General features: G+C 35.9%; 1 protein-coding gene and 1 pseudogene across 7 annotated transcripts in view; one reads left to right on the top strand and one right to left on the bottom strand.

The window, feature by feature from the left end:
* IMMP1L (inner mitochondrial membrane peptidase subunit 1) overlaps positions 1–15,655 on the top strand; it is an 83,512-nt gene that overhangs the window by 7,657 nt on the left and 60,200 nt on the right. For 2 of the 7 annotated variants that reach the window (XM_058688547.1, XM_058688546.1), the window contains exon 2: positions 12,588–12,716. The exons of 4 other annotated variants lie outside the window; for them this stretch is intronic. The gene's annotated coding sequence lies outside the window, so the exon portion shown is untranslated. The remainder of the gene's footprint in view (positions 1–12,587; positions 12,717–15,655) is intronic. One more of the 7 variants, XM_058688548.1, reaches the window with a different exon arrangement.
* Positions 14,646–15,426, bottom strand: LOC131486634 (lipid transferase CIDEB-like; annotated as a pseudogene).

Raw genomic sequence — 15,655 nt, 5'->3', positions numbered from 1 at the left:
TGATCTCACGGTTCATATAAATTCAATCCCTGAATTGGGCTCTGTGCTGTCAGTGCAGAGCCTGCTTGGGATTCTCTCTCTCTCTCTCTCTCTCTCTGCCCCTCCACCATGCTTGCTACTCTCAAATAAACTTAAAAAAAAAAAAATTGGGGCACCTGGGTGGCTCAGTTGGTTAAGCGTCCGACTTCGGCTCAGGTCACGATCTCACAGTATGTGAGTTTGAGCCCTGCATTAGGCTCTGTGTTAACAGCTCAGAGCCTGGAGCCTGCTTCGGATTCTGTGTCCCCCTGTCTCTTCTCTGCCCCTACCCTACCCCAGTTGCACTCTGTCGCTCTATGTCTTTCAAAAATAAAATATATGTAAAAAAAATTTTTTTAAATAAAAATTAAAAATTAAAAAAATTGTAGTATTGTGTAAATATATCACAATTCATTATTCATTCTACTGTTGAAAGGGATTTGGCTAGTTTGCTGTTTGGGGCCAAATATTTTTCTAACGTGGTTGTACCAATTTACACTCTTACCAGGAATGTTTGAGAATTTCAGTTGCCTGTCATCCTTACCAACACTTAATATTTTCTTTTCACTGTAGCCTTTCTGAAAGGGTTGTGGTATGACATTGTCATTTGGATTTTAACTGATCAAGTTGAGCACCTGTTTGTATGTTTATTGGCCATTTAGATAAACTTCTTGTGTGAAGAGTCTGGTCATGTCTTTGCTAATTTTTTTTTTTTTTTTTTAAGTATTGTTGGATTGTTTAGATTTTTAGATTCTTTTTATATTTTGGAAAGAAGTCCAGTTTGGAATAAATGTGTTACAAATTTCCTCTCTTAGTCTGTGACTTCCCTTTTCATATTCTTTTTTTTTTTATGTTTATTTATTTTTGAGAGAGAGGGAGAGACCAAGCTGGAGTGGAGGAGGGGCACAGAGACACAGAATCTGAAGCAGGCTCCAGGCTCTCAGCTGTCAGCACAGAGCCAGACATGGGGCTTGAACTCATGGACTGTGAGATCATGACCTGAGCCAAAGTCAGATGCTTAATCGACTGAGTCACCCAGGTGCCCCTCATATTTTTTTTTTTTTTTAAGATTTTATTTTTTAAGTAATCTTTTCCCGTAACATGGGGCTTTTAACTCACAATGCTGAGATGAAGAGTAGCATGCTCCACAGACTGAGCCAGCCGAGTGCCCTACCTTTTCATATTTTTGTCTTTCATTTTTAGTCAGAATATATTCTGATGTATCAATTTTTTATTTTATGGCTGTTTGCCTACTCCAAGATTTCAAAGATGATCTCAATGTTTCTTCTAGATATTTCTTCTGTAATCTGCTGGAATTGATTTTATTTTTCCTTCGGTGTTAGGTAGGAGTAAAGGTGTATTTGTTTTTCCTATATAGATAGTTTATTGACCTACTACCATCTATTGAAAAGACAGTTCTTTCCCTGCTATATTGAATCATTACTTTTTCAATAAGTAAAATCACATTGATTAGGTAGATTTTTTTTCTGGCTTCCCCATTTCATTGGTTAGTTTGCGATACTTCAGGTTTTTCAGGATGACTTTTTTCCTTTTTTAACTACTTATACTGTATTGTGCTGAAACTAAATCTGTAAAAATAAGAAACCTTTGTGACAATCTTTTACAACTTTGACTCGTCAGCAAAATCTTTTGGCTTCTATTTAGTCTGTAGAGCCTTCAGATAATTGTTTTTGTATTTGGTCTTGCTTTTATGGTTGTCTATGGGAAGAGTTTGTCGTAAGTGTACTTCACCATACTAGAAACAGTTCTTACTACGTTTTTAATGACTATAATTGCTAATATTATTTGTGTTTCTTTCTTTTTTCATAGGATTGCTAGAGATTTTTCATTTTTATTCTTTTCCCAAAAATCAACTTTTGGGCTTAATTTTTTTTCTGTTTTATGTTCACTTTTTACTATGTCAATTACTGCTTTTTATTTTTATCTGTTTTCTACATTTATTGGTTTTGATTTGCTGAGATTTTGGTTTTCCCCCTTGTGATAAAAGCTTAATTCATCAATTTTCTTCCTTCTTTTCTAATATACTGTTTATAGTTAAGAGTGTAATTTCTCTAAATACTGCTTTTGCTGCATCCTACAACTTTTAATATTTTATGTTTTCATAAGCATTTATTTCAAAATATTTTCAACTTTTTTGGTTTGATTTCCTCACTGACCCATGAATTTTTTAGGAAATTTTAAGAATGCCAAAATAACACATTATACTGGATGCAAGGAAAGCAGGTATAATCTGGAACTGTCCAGAGCACATGAGTACTTATGTTCATCCCGCTTTTAGTGGATATTTAAATATAAACAGAAAACTGGGGGAGTTTAAAATTAAAATTTAAAAATCCATTGTATACTCCTATGTTGGAATATTCAGTGTAGTAGGGTAAATGTGTCAGAAGGTAAACATGTTTTAGTTCAAGGAAATTTGTCAAGTAAATGTATCTATAAAGGTAAACAAGACGTTTTTAATGGTAAACACTAGAACACTAACAATTTTCAGTGATAAAAGTAAAAGAAATTTTAGAGCAGGATAAACTGGGACTATTCTTCAAGAAAGCCCAAATAAGGAATTGAACAACTGGTGACTGGTGCCAGGTGCTCCTTTCGTGTGTTACCTTTGAGGAATCTCATAGGCATAAAACTGTTGTGCTAATCTGAACCCATGTGTTGTTCTAATTGTCCTGGACATTTCTGATGAGGTGTGATCAGTTCATCTTCACTATGAATAATTATGGAAACCCAGGGAAAGGCCACATATTTAAAACCATTCTATTTGAAGCTTCTTACATCATATCTGATTTTGCATGGAGGGTCTCAAAGACTAGTAAAGCTCCCCTCTAAAGAAATATATAATTCTTGGCCCAATGAGTAGTGTTAACAGAGGGAAATATGTTATTTTGACTACTGTTTTCTAGTTTAAGAGTCTGGGTATGAAATATGTTTATACTTTATATACTGGATATGAAGTTTCTTGCAGTATAAGATGAAAATTAAAATTCGTAGCAAACATTTTCCTTGTTAACTCAGAACTAAATTGGAGCCATCTATTATACAACTTTTTAAAACTTTTTATTCATGACTCGTTCCATATTTTACCTTTCTTTGAATTATATTGTCTTAGGAAACACTTTTTTTTATTACTTTCAAGTTTGATAGCATTATTTGCATTCCCTACATTGAATTCTTTTATAATATAATATAATATAATATAATATAATATAATTCTTTTATATATCTGTGATGACATTTACTAACTTATTTGTAATGCTATATATTTGGATTTTCTTTTCTCTGAATAACTTTGAAGCATTATTTTAAAGAAAATTGTAATATTCATTTTTGAGAGACAGAGAGAGACACAGAGCATGTGTGGGGGAGGGGCAGAGAGAGGTGGAGACACAGAATCCAAAGCAGGCTCCAGGCTCTGAGCTGTCAGCACAGAGCCTGACCTGGGACTTGAACTCACAGACTGCGAGATCATGACCTGAGCTGAAGTTGGATGCTTAACTGACTGAGCCACCCAGGTGCCCCTGAAGCATTATTTAAAAAAAAAAAAAAAAAAAAAAAAAAAAAATATATATATATATATATTTTTTTTTTTTTTAAAGGTAATATATATATATATATTTTTTTTAAAGGTATTTTCATAGAATGACATCTTAGGTTTATGCATTAATGATTTCCATTTCTAACATTACTAATTTATCTTTTTCTGAATTTAATCTTTCTTCCTGCTTCTCTTACCTATATGTTTATTTTTTCACTATAGTACTTTTTAAAGCAATAATTAAAATACAGTTCTAGTGATCTATTGTAGTAATTTCCAAATAAGCCATGTCCAGCAGAATTTCTTCTGTTGATGGAAATGTTCTATGCCTACAGTGTCCAGTACAATAACCATTAAATACATATGGCTGTTGGGCACTTACAGTGTGGTTGACATGACTGAGGAACTGAAGTTTTAATTTTATTATTTAAATTTAAACACTGCATTTGGCTAGTTGCTACTATATTGGACAGCATAGCTATAGATCAAGATTCGACAAATGTTTCTGTAAAAGACCAAATGGTAAATATTTTAGGCTTTGCACACCATATGGTCCCTGTTGCAACTTAACTCTGCTGTTGTAGTTAGTAGGAAAGCAGCCACAGAGAACATGTAAACATATAAGCATTCTGTATTACAGTAAAACCTTAATTGCTAAAGTGGTGCTGGCAGGATTTGGCTTGTTGGCTCAAGTTTGACAACTTCTACTCTAGATCAAAGATGTACTTAGTAGTATATATATTTTTTTCTTCTCCTGCTCTGTATTGTCTGGGTCCTTTCCATTATTTTTTCCTCGTGTGTGTGTGTGTTGGAGAGGACAGAGGAGTCTCTTTTCCTGTACTGTTTTGAAAGAGATTATCACCCACACTGGGTTATTACTCTGTATTTCTTCAACTTTTGTTCCAACTTTTCAAGTTTTTCTGTATGTTGCAGGGCGGGGGTGGGGGAGATGGTGGTGGATAGGCATTCTATTAAATTTCTTTAAACTATACTCTTTGTTCTTTTAATTCTATTCTTTCATACACTTCTTGTTTTGTAGGTACAATATCCAGTTTTTCTGAAGATGTTAATTAGAATTCTTTTTCTTTCTTTTTCCCTCGAATTACCTGTTATCTCTAGAGTTGTTTGTTCTTTTTTTCATCATGGGCCTTTTTCATTCTTGTGGTTTCCTTAAATGTTGGTGATCCTTGGATGTCCATCATGTTAATATATGACCAGTTGAATAATATAGATTATTGGAATAGGTTTTTTTCTTGATTCCATAGCAAATCTTTACCCTAAATGGAAAGAATATTTATGGGGAGTTTTTTGGTAGGTAGGTAGGATTTACTTATTAGTGTGCTTTGCTCAGAATAAATAAGCAGACAGGCCAGGCGCTTCTCTAATAACCAGATAAGGAGGATTCTTCCCTAGGTTTCCAGGCACCATATCAGGAAGTTTTTACCTTTTTTAAGTATGCTAATCTCCATAACTGTTGATTCAGCCCACAACCCCTTTGGAATCACAAGAAAAAAAGTCCTATCTTCCCTGAAACATTCTTTGTGTGTGCTTGGCCAGGGGTCAGCGTACTTTTTATGTTTTGTAGGCCTTACCACCTCTTTCAGAACTACTCCACTCTGTCATTTCCACCCTAACCTACCTATCACTATGATTTCATACATTATATCTTATAGAAATTCTTCAAAATCTCTAGTATGTTGATGCTTTTCACCCCCTTTTACTGGCCTGAGGGTCAGCCTATTATTCTATTCAGGCCTTCAACGGATTGGTTGAGGCATACTCATGTTAGCGATGGCAATCTGCTTTACTCAGTCTGATAATCTAAATGTTAATCTATTCCAGAAGCACCCTCACAGGAACACCCAGAATATTGTTTGACTAGATATTTTGGTACCCCATAGCCCAGTCAAGTTGACACACAAAATTAGTCATCATAGTCCTGTAACTACTAAGTGGTAGAACTAGGATTCACAACAGAGCTGTCTGATGACAAAAATCCATGCTCTTATTTAGTAGTTGCACTTGTATCCAAACTCAGTGTCCTCCATAAAGGTAGCTCTTTATTTAGCCAATTTATGAATACTAGCACTAGAAATGAGGCATATTTCCCTTGCTAAAATGGGTTATATATCCATAGTGACTAGGATGGTGAGAAAATGTGATATGAAACAACTGAGACAGTAAGTGCAATATATTTAACCCAGAGATGAATAATTTTGAGTTTCCTAAGGCCTGTGTTAATCTGGTGAGAGGGAAATAAGACCCTTTGTTTCTCCAGAGCATAGAAATTTTAATTTCAACTCAGATTAAAGAACTTTTTTATCAGGATTGTCCAGCACTGAAACAAGATCTTTAATAATTTAATGGAAGATTTGCTTTTAAAAATCTTTAGAATCTGATTGAATTTGGCTTCCCAGTGATGGCCCACCCTAAGCCCTGGAACATGTGAACGTTCTTAGATGTCACTTCCCTAATTATGTTTTCACATGGCACAGTTGACCTAAAGATGGGGAAACTGACCATGTTGAGCCTGATCTAATCATGAGACTTTCAGGGGAAAAAAAGAATATTCTCCACCTGGTAACAGAAGAGGAAGTTGTAACATGCTGGGTCTGAAGATGAAGACAGCATGGGAAAAGGAATATAGGAAACCTTAAGGAGATGAGAGATGCCCTCAGCTGGTAACAAGCAAAAAGAGGGAACCTTAGACTATATCTCAGTTGCAAGAAACAGGGTTCTGCCAGCAACCTAGAAGTGGTTGGTGGTGGATTGCTCCTCAGTGACTCCAGAGAAGAGCTCAGTCTGAAATCCTGATATTTGGCCTTGTGATACCCTGAGCAAAGAACCCAATCAAGACTGTCTATATTGGTAATCTGCAGAACTGTAGGGTAATGGATGTTGATTAAAATTTTAAAAAATCTTTAGAATTTTAATGTCATGTCTTACTTTTTATATTTTTCATTCTCCAAATGGAAAGTTAAAAACAAAGGTAAAGGCCATTTTGTATTGTAGGCATCCCTTGGTTTATTTCACTTTATTGTGCTTCACAGATAATACATTTGTTACAAATTGGAGACTTGTGGCAACCCTGCGATGAGAAAGTCTACTGGCACCATTTTTCCAACAGCATTTGCTCATTTTGTGCCTCTGTTTCACATTTTGGTAGTTCTCACAATATTTCAGCCTTTTTCATTATTATTTGTTATGGTGATCTGTGATCAGTGACCTTTGATGGTACTATTATAATTGTTTGGGACATCACACATTGTGCCCATATAAGACAGTGAATTTAACCAATTAATCTTACATGTGTTCTGCCTAGTCCCAGCCATTTTCCATCTCTCAATCTCCTTGGGCCACCCTATTCTCCGAGACATAACAATATGAAATGAGGCCAGTTAATAGCCCTACAGTGGCCTCTAAGTACTCAAGTGAAAGGGAAATCCCACATCTCTCACTTATTTTTTTTAAAGATTTTATTTTACTTTTGAGAGGGCGGGGGGCTGAGGGGAGTTGAGAGAGAGAATCTTAAGCAGGCTCCACACCTGGCACAGAGCCCGACGCGGGCTTGATCTCAGGACCGTGAGATTACGACCTGAGCTGACACTTAACTGACTGAGCAACCAGGCACCCCTACATCTCTTACTTTAAATCAAAAGCCAGATATGGAGCTTAGAGAGGAAGGCATGTTGAAAGCCAAGATATGCTGAAAGCCTAATCCGGGTCAAGGCTCCAACTCTCTTCAATTCTGTGAAGGCTGAGAGAGATGAGGAACCTTCAGAAGAAGCTTGAAGCTAGCAGAGGTTGGTTTGTGAGGTTTGAAGAAAGAAGCTGTCTTTATAACATAGAAGTATGTAGTGAAGCAGCAAGAGCTCATGTAGAAGCTGCAACACTATTGAGAAGATCTAGCTAAGATCATTAACAAAGGTGGTCACACTAAACTAGATTTTCAATATAGACATAGACAAAATAGCCTTCTATTGAAAGAAGATGCCATCTGGGACTTTCATAGGTAGAGAGGAGAAGTCGGTGCCTGGCTTCAAAGCTTCTAAGGACAGGCTGATTCTCTTGTTAGGGGTTAATGCAACTGACGACTTGAAGTTGAAGCCAGTGCTTATTTATCATTCTGAAAATCTAGTGCCCTTAAGAATTATGCTAAATCTATTCAGTCTGTGCTCTGTAAAGGGAACACCAAACCCTGGATGACAGCACATTTATTTACAACATAGTTTCCTGAATATTTTAAGTTTAAGGTTTTCTCACAAAAAAAGATTCCTTCATAGTGTTACTGCTCATTGACAATGTATCTGGTCACCCCAGAGCTCTGATGAAGACGTACAATGAGATGAATGTTTTCATGCCTGCTAACACAGCATCCATTCTTCACCCCATGGATCAAGGAGTAATTTCCACTTTCAAGCCTTATTATTTAAGAAATATATTTCATAAGGCTGTAACTGCAATAGATAGTGATTCCTCTGATGGATCTGGGCAAAATAAACTGAAAGCCTTCTGGAAAGGATTTGCCATTCTAGATGACATTAACAACACTAATGATTCATGGGAAGAGGTCAAAATGTCAACGTTAACAAGAGTTTGGAAGAAGTTAATTCCAGCCTTCATGGTTGACTTTGAGGGTTTCAAACCTTCAGAAAGTGACTATGGATGTGGTAGAAATAGCAAGAAAACTAGAATTAGAAGTGGAGCCTGAAGATGCAACTGAATTGCTGCAATCTCATGATAAAACTTGAATGGATGAGGAGTTGCTTCTCTGTCTCTCTCTCTGCCCCTCGCTCTCTCTCAAAAATAAATAAATACTGCTAAAAATCCTTTTTGTGATAAAATTCACTATTTTCTTTTTTTCTAAAGGTACTCTTCAGTGCCACTAAGTATATTTACAGTGTTGTATAAACATTGTCACTATTTTTGAAACTTTGTCATCATCTCAAACAGAAACTCTTTCCCCATTGAGCAATAACTTCCCATTCCTCCATCCTCTGGTAACTTTTATTCTATTTTCTGTCTCTGAGTTTGCATATCTAGGTACCTTATATAAGTGGAATCATATATTATTCTTTATTAGCATTTGCATAATGTTTTTCACTTAGCATAGTGTTTTTCAAAGTTCATTCATCTTGTATCATGCATCAGAACTTCATTTCTTTTTATGGTTGAATAATATTTCATTGTATGTGTGTAGCACATTTTGTTCATGCATTTTTTTGATAGACACTTGGGTTGTTTCCTTTTGCCTATCATGAGTAATACTGAAAAGAACATTGGTGTATAAATATCTGCTAGAGTCCCTGCTATCAGTTTCTTCAGGTGTATCCCTAGGAGTGGAATTTGCTGGATCATATGGTAAGTCTCACTTTGTGAGGAACTGCCACAGTGTTTTCCAGAGTGGCTGACCATTTTGTGTTCAGTAATAGTACGTAAGGGTTCCAGTTTCTCCCTGTGCTTAGCAACTTATGTTGGTTTTTGTTTTTTGGATAATAGCCATCCTAGTGAGTTTGCAGTGGTATCTGATTGTGGTTTTGATTTGCATTTTCCTAATGATTTGTGATGTTAGCATCTTATGTAATCTAGATAGCCTCAGAATTGTCCAAGTCATTTGGTACTGATTTCTTTTTTGCTTAACAGTTCCTTCTTCTCTCTTTCTCTCACATTTTACTATAATACACCTTTAATAATTTGGAAGTCTCCTCAGCCAAATATACAATTCATTCTTAAACATTCTGCTTTTCACTCAATAGAGCACATTTCAGCCAGATTTTCTGCTAATTTATAATGGGGATTGCCTTCCCACCAGTGTCGAATAACATATCCCTCATTTCCTTCTTGAGACTTTACCAGGAGTCCTTGTAATGTTCATATTTCTTTAACATTCTGTTCTTGCCAGTATATGTATTCTCTAAGATGATAGTTTTCTCTGCCATTCTGTCTACTACCTTCTGAACCTTTACCAGAATCTCCTTAACATGTCTATTTCTATGGCAGTCTCATCAAGGCAATCTACCAATGCTCTCTTCAAACTTTTTTAATATTTACGTGTCTGTTAGAGCAACACTCCACTTCTAAATACCAAAATATGTATTAATTTCCTAGGATTTCCATAACAAATTAACACAAACTTGGAGGCTTATAACAACAGAAATTTACTTGGAAACCAAAAGTTCAAAATCAAGGTGTCAGCAGAGCCATGTTTGTCCCAAAGGCACTAGGGAAGAGTCCGTCCTTGCTTCTCCTAGTTTATTATGGCTCCTGTTGCTCCTTGTCTTGTGGCAGCGTAACTCCAATCTTTGCCTCCATTTTCACATTGTCTTTTCTCCATGTTTCTCTGTGTCCTTTTCTGTCTTGTATGAGAACATTCACATTGGAGTTAGGGCCTACCCTAATCTAGAATGACCTCATATTGATCCTTACCTTAGTTATATCCACAGAGACCCTACATCCCAGTAAGGTCACATTCTAAGATTATTGGTAGACATGAATTTAGGGCGGAGGGAGGAACACTATTGGACACACTGCAGTCTCATTTTAAGTAATTATATTATAAATGTGTTATATAATCTAATTATAATTTTAAAAACCAACATTTATGATATTATGAAATTATTTTTTAATGTACTAATACCATTAATGTTAATACTCATATTAGTGCTGAATAGGGAAATCATTCTTTTCAGACTTGACGATATATATTAGAAGTAAGGGTTTATTTCATGTATCTTTGCTTTTTAATGAGGATATTATGCACATGTGCATGCACACACATGAATAAAAAGCACTAAAATTCTGTTGACTTACAAAAGTTTATTACTCAGTATCTGTTCATACTAATGTAGTAACATCCTAAATCCCCTCTTTATTAGAATAGTGGAGGTCTCATTGATTGGAATGAGTGTGTGAGATTAAATGTCCTTGACATTTTTCACAGTTTCGAGATTGACTCCAAAATGTTTAGTGAATTCTTCAAATATTTAAATAAATCAGAGGAAAAATATTTCTATAAGTAGCAACAGTATAATTTTATGGAGTTTCCAATCAGGTTATATTGTTAAGATCTAGGACAGTGCCTATAAAAGGGTGAAAGAATATAATTTAAGCAGACTGTTGCAGAAAAAACTCACTTTTAAGTGTCCTAACATAAAAGGGAAAAAGTTGGTAGGGTCATAAAGAGAGGAGTTTGACAAAACAATAATTGAGATTGAAACAGAAATGTATTAGAAAAGAGAGAGAAGATGGACTGGTAGGAATAAGGAAATATCACAAAAAATGAAATGAATAAATTTTTTTTAATGTTTATATTTATTTTTGAGACATAGAACATGAGCGGTGGAGGGGCAGAGAGAGAGGGAGACACAGAATCCGAAGCAGGCTCCAGGCTCTGAGCTGTCAGACCAAAGCCCGACGTGGGGCTCAAACTCGTCAACTGTGAGATCATGACCTGAGCTGAAGTCGGACGCTTAACTGACTGAGCCACCCAGGTGCCCCCAAAATGAAATGTATGAAAGCAAAGGCGGGGCGCCTGGGTGGCTCAGTCGGTTGAGCGGCCGACTTCGGCTCAGGTCATGATCTCGCGGTCCGTGAGTTCGAGCCCTGCGTCGGGCTCTGTGCTGACAGCTCAGAGCCTGGAGCCTGTTTCAGATTCTGTGTCTCCCTCTCTCTGACCCTCCCCCGTTCATGCTCTGTCTCTGTCTGTCTCAAAAATAAATAAACGTTAAAAAAAAAAAATTAAAAAAAAAATAAAAGAAAGCAAAGGCAAGATATAGGATAAGAGAAAGACTGTAAGGAGGACAAAATATAAGAAATAATGCCATGAATAGCTTAATAGTAAAGTGTAGAAGATTAATAAAAAATATCAGTTTCTTTTGGCTTCATTAAAATAATAATTAGAGAGTCACTGTAGTCTTAGTATCATATACTTAAGGTTTTCATGTTATTTTGCCAGAAGAAAATAGTAGAAACCATTTTATATATTACTTGTTACATTTTGAATACATGTTATTTATTAGTATTACATTGATATGTGATAGTGTGTATTACATAAATTATATAAAATTATATATATTCCAAGATGAATATTCATGTTATCTTCTTTCAATGGGAAAAATTTGTATTTCAGCGTAGACACTGAATTGTTGCATGTGAGCACATATGAAGCAAACTTTAACATCTCAAATAAAAATGGAGTCAAAACTTCATTTTGAAGTATGATTGACATACAGTTTCAGGTGTATATCATACCTATTTGATATTCTTATGTACTGTGAAATGATAAGTGTAGTTATTATCTGTCACCAAAGTTATTATGATATTATTGACCATACTGTATATTATATCCCCATGACATTTATTTTATAACTGAAAGTTCATTTTATAATGGGAAAATCCCTTTTTTTTTTTTCCAGTCATAAGAACTGACATGGAACTATTTTAGTTGGCTGTTAGGCAGATTTGGCATCCAAGATAGTATCAAACATAGTATGTTTTTCATTTGTCACTAAATTTTTAACTGGTCACAGAGTTTTTCTGCAATTATCACGTGCATTGCTTGTATTCAGTAAATATTTGAATAATCAGTTTTAACATATCCACATTATACGCTACTTCTCTGCTGCCTTTTCATTGGTAAAATTAACCTCAGATATTCATGCTGGCATGCAGAAATGAATCTTATATCCTGTTACTTGCCAATTCTTTAGAATTTGATATATTAGAATTGTATATCAACTGTTGTCAACCCTTTTAAGTCCTTGACCACTGTTCTCTCTGGTTTAATATATCATGTCATCCACTTTCTTCTGCTTAAATTTTCTAGTGGATAAAGGACTTTAATATTCTGGGTCTTTTTTAATCATTTTATCCAAAGTATATCATATATTTGAATTCAGAATCCCATTGAACCACTAAGAGGAATATGTACCCTAAAAACGAGAGACATTTAGTCATATACTAATTTTACATAACGTGGCTGGGGGAATATAATTTTTATTTCTTGCTTTAGGAATTCTGAAATCGTGGATCACCCATATGTACTTTGAGAACATGCTTTAAGTGTTTTTTTTTTTTTTTTTTTTTTCTGGAAGCCTTACACCTGCCCTAAAAATTGAATGTATTGTAGAACAGACCTATGGTAAGTGGTTCTTTTTTTCCCTTTTTCTTCTGTCCGGTTCATGTTCAAGTTAAGTCTTATGAATGTTGTAATGCTGCTCCCTGCTGGACACTGTAATTTTTTAAAGTTGGCACTTAATAGATGGGCAAATAACTGGTTAGCTGGACCCACTGAAGAAGGAACTCCTTGGCTACATTCATAGAAAAACAACAATATGCAACAAAAGCAACTGTATTAAAATGGGTGATACCATTTGGGTGTATTAAAATGGGTGATTGTGTTGATATCTGGAGTATGATGAAGGGGCTGGTAGTCTTGTTTCTAAATTTCATTGTCCACTTGTTGAGTGGCATCTAAAAGTTATAACAAACATACATCGAAAGATAGTTGTAGATGATGGACCTTTTAGGATTTCCTAAATTGTGTGTATATAATGTTTATAAATGAAGTCAGTTTATTTTTATTCTTTTCATTATTATCTTTTTTGTAATAATTTTAATTCCCTGTATTTTTTGTTTTTCCAGAGGAAATATTTAAAATCGCTCCAGTATAATTTAAATTAGGCATTATTGGATCTATTTTTGAATGAGTCTTCCTATGTTACACTTTGTACAGTAGACTTTAAGTGCAACTTGCTTTGTGTATCCATCCTGTAATCCAGCTACCATGTTTTCTAGTACACACAGGGAACCATACTTGCCTTACACAGAGTGACATTGGGTTGGACCTCAAGTGTCATGTCTATGTCCTTCCTATCATAAATCCTCACACTGTATGCATACACAGACTCCCAAAATTGGAGCCATATAAAATGTGTGACAGTTGAGAGTGTTTTTCTTCCTACCCATGAGCTAAATAAAATATGATGTTTTTTGGAGTGCAGCCTGTATAAAATTATTACTTGGATGTAATGTATATGTTTTTTAAAGTAAGCATACATTTCATTGAAAAGAAGTAACAGAAACAACATTGAGCTAAGCAAAGATTTAATAGGATAACTAATGCTCTTTAAGGGGCTGGGACTTTTTTTGTAGGCATTGGGAAAGCCTATGAAATCTATTCTTAATTAGGGTTGTGGAGAATTAGGCATAGTAACTTATTTGTTTATTATTAAAATATTGCAATAAAAATTAGAAATGTAGACCAAGAAAATAAAATTGTTAGCAAAAAACGTGAACACTCTTTTCCTTCTCCATAAGAATATATTATTTCAGAAAATATACCATTTTAAACCTTTTATTATAAAACATACCATCATATAGAAACATAAATGTATAGTAAAAAGAATAAATATAAAGCAGGCAACCATGTAATTGTAGATCATTCCTGGCAGGCCAGAAACTCTTAATGTAATCTTCCTTTTCTTTAGAGGTAACCGATGTCCTGATTTTCATGGTAATTATTTATATATTCTCTCTATAATCTTTATCATTTTTATCTGTATTTCTCAGCAGTATGTTTACTTTTTGTCTCTTTTTAATCATTATGGAATCACATATTTTTTTGTAACCAATTTAATATTTTTATTGGAAATGTTTTTGTTATTTAGGAGGAGAAGGGTATAAAGAATTAGAGATCTCAATGTAAAGTCAAAGAGGACTCGCTCTAGTGTACTGGGGAGCTGAGGGACAGGAGGAGTTCTAAGAAATTTAGATGTAGCAGCAATTAGAGTGGGATCAGGATGCCTGGGGACAGGCTTTGGCCTTTCATGGTAAGTGAGAGGCTGGAAAGATGGCTAGGAAGGGACAGCATTCTTCAGGAAAGGGTATAGGCTAGGGGTGGAAGGTATTAATGCTGATGGGTCCTATCACAATATGGTCAGAGACTTGGAGGGAAAACAGGTGAGTTATCTAGTGTGCACTGTTTGCAGGACCCCAAACCTGATACTGTCACAGTGCACACGTTGTGTTTCTTGGGACAAGTTTAGGAGCAGAAGCTCAGAGCTCCTTCTCAGCAGGGATGGAGGCCACCCTGTTGCTGCTGCTGCCACTGCTTAGCCTCCTCTACTGAATGGTGAATGATGGAGGAAATTCCCAGCAACATGTGGCCCAGGCCTTGTGACAACATGGAGGTCCAACTGAAGGAGCTCCCCTGAGTACTTTCTTTGGGCCAAGTCCTTTAGAGTCAGCTTGTGGAGTAGAGCCTGTAGAATGTGGCTTTGATGTCAGGCTGCCAAAGAAGTCCCAAGGGTTTTGCTTGTATACACTGAAAGTGATGAGGGTGATTTCCTTTCTGTGCTTGGGGTTCTTCTGGCCCAGCCCATATGACAGTACCCATTTCTGCTGGGGTCCAGCTTTCCCCAAACTCCAGCACCATCAGGCCTGTGTCTTCTTCCAGCAGCTGGAAGAAGTCCTTGCTCTCCATGGAGGTCCCATCCTCCTCTAGCACCTGTGTTAGCATTCCTGTCAGCTGTAGGGTCTCCATCACCTTGTCTAGCAGTTCTTGGCAGCTGGCACCTTTGATCACAGAGAAAGAAAGGTGGCTGGGGGTAGTGGAGCTGAGATCCGGACCCTATGACCAAACTCAGAGCTCATATTAGATACTTACCTAAGACTGGTGAATATGACTGCCTTCGTGCTTTCCTTCAGGTTGGTGCTTACCTGCTACCATATGATGCTGGAATGGCTGTGGGGTGTTCAGTGGGGTCCCAGGCAGCATGGGATATGGGTGGGTCAGTTAGTGAGCACCATTGTCTGAAATCATACGCATTTTTTTTTCCTTTACTTAGCATTACGATTTGGAGATCATCTATATAGTTGCATGTAATATTCATTCCTTTTCATTATTATATATTATTCCTTTGGAATGACTATGACAGGATTCATTCATACTGTTGTTGGTGGATAGTGTTTGGCTATTATAAATGACATTGCCACGAGCGTTCTTCTACATATATGTTGTTTTTTTATCGGTGTGAAGTGGAAAAGTCATATATTTTCAGGTTAAAGATAATTGATTAT

This window comes from Neofelis nebulosa, chromosome 10 (assembly GCF_028018385.1).
Source record: "Neofelis nebulosa isolate mNeoNeb1 chromosome 10, mNeoNeb1.pri, whole genome shotgun sequence".
In the NCBI taxonomy this organism is placed as follows: domain Eukaryota; kingdom Metazoa; phylum Chordata; class Mammalia; order Carnivora; family Felidae; genus Neofelis; species Neofelis nebulosa.
Note: the sequence above shows the minus strand (reverse complement) of the source record. Positions and strands in the feature narration are given on the sequence as shown.